Source organism: Achroia grisella, unplaced genomic scaffold (genome assembly GCF_030625045.1).
Source record: "Achroia grisella isolate CSIRO2021 unplaced genomic scaffold, CSIRO_AGI_Agris_v1 utg7601, whole genome shotgun sequence".
NCBI lineage: Eukaryota > Metazoa > Arthropoda > Insecta > Lepidoptera > Pyralidae > Achroia > Achroia grisella.
Window position 1 is genome coordinate 3,152 of NW_026713014.1, and position 1,849 is coordinate 5,000.

General features: G+C 26.1%; 1 non-coding gene across 1 annotated transcript in view; it reads left to right on the forward strand.

Moving 5' to 3' along the window:
* Positions 1-1,725: 1,725 nt before the first annotated feature.
* Positions 1,726-1,849, forward strand: part of LOC131850384 (small subunit ribosomal RNA) — a 1,991-nt gene continuing 1,867 nt past the window's right edge. Inside the window, exon 1 of the ribosomal RNA XR_009357836.1 lies at positions 1,726-1,849. This exon is cut by the window's right edge and continues 1,867 nt beyond it. This is a non-coding gene — a ribosomal RNA (small subunit ribosomal RNA).

Sequence of the window (1,849 nt, forward strand, 5' to 3'; positions counted from 1 at the left end):
TTTTTTCCAAAAATATTAAAATATTAAAAAAATCGAAAAATATTCATAAAAAAATCAAATATCAACGTAAATTACCCAAACATACATCAAATGATAGCTAATTTTTATTACTATCAATAAAAAATAAAATATCATTGATATTTTCAACGTTGATTTTTTTATGAATATTTTTCCGATTTTTTCAAAAATATTAAAAAATCGAAAAATATTCATAAAAAAATCAAATATCAACGTAAATTACCCAAACATACATCAAATGATAGCTAATTTTTATTACTATCAATAAAAAATAAAATACCATTGATATTTTCAACGCTGATTTTTTTATGAATATTTTTCCGATTTTTTATTATTTTTTTAATCGAAAAATATTCATAAAAAAATCCTACATGCACGTAAATTACCCATTTATGCCTTAAAAGATGTCTAATTATTACTACTATTAACCAAAAATAAAATATCATTGATATTTTCAACGCTGATTTTTTTATGAATATTTTTCGATTTTTTATTATTTTCAAAAAAATGGAAAAAAATTCACCAAAAATTCAAAACTCATCGTAAATTACCCGTTGATGGCATAAAATATTGCTTTTACATTGGGCTATTTTATGCCATTCGAATTTCATCAAATTTCCATGTTTTAAATTTTTTATGAATTTTTTTCGAATATTTTTCATGTATAAATATTAATAAAAAATTCATAAAATATTCAACTTGGTCAAATTTGATGATTTTCCTCTATAAATCAATGTAAAATGACTATCTACATTATCCCTGTCAATTTCATGAAAATCCAATCATAATTGAATATTTTAGAAATAAAATAAATTTCTAAATTTACCCATTTTCGTTAAAAATTGCTTTATTTTCGACGAAAAAAATTAAAATTTTTTATTTTTGGAGAAAAAAATTTTATTCATTTAAAATAAGTTACCCATTATTCCAACTAAAATGAATAAAAAATCTTTTTCCAAAAATTCCATTTCGTTAATTTTTTATTAAGGTTTTTCTTCAAAAATCATCCCTCTTTCACATTTTAATGTGCCGCACTATGAAACTATCTATAGGTATGATGGCTGTCATGAAAATGTGGTCACATACCGTAGTCATCACAACTCATTGAAACATTAAGAACGATGACTGAAATCACCATTAGAGTGGTTGAAAGTGGTTTGTTCATGTTATACGATGAGTTTTGCGATGAATTAACGCTTCGAGTGGGTATGGATGTCGCAGTATTTCCGTCAGCTAGTAATAGTTGAATGCGATTGCTGTGGTTGGTAGTATTCATTCACTATAAGCGGGTACGATTGTGCAGTGCGTACAATTGTCTTTATTCATGGTTATCTTCCTACTATTACAAGCATGTTTCATTAAGTTGAGACGTTGACTGTTTGAATAGTAGGGAGCGAGTTTCTTTGCATCGTACGATGTGAGGAGTCTCGTTAAACAAATGTGTGATTTTTAAAAATGTTTATCCAAATGGTTAAACGAAAATATGAAATTCTTAATTTCATATCAATATCAAGTATAGTAAGTTGAAAAACCTACTATGCTGCGATGTTAAAAGTAATTTGAAATAAATTGCTAAAAATATTGAGAAAAATACCTCCAATATACTTTTTGAACAAATTACGCGAAAACGATGTCATTCAATATTTGGTGACTCGTTTCGTTGATTTTTCATTAAGTTGTCGATGGAAAAACATACAATAAAACATTATTCTGGTTGATCCTGCCAGTAGTCATATGCTTGTCTCAAAGATTAAGCCATGCATGTCTAAGTATAAGCAATTTATACAGTGAAACTGCGAATGGCTCATTAAATCAGTTATCGTTTATTTGA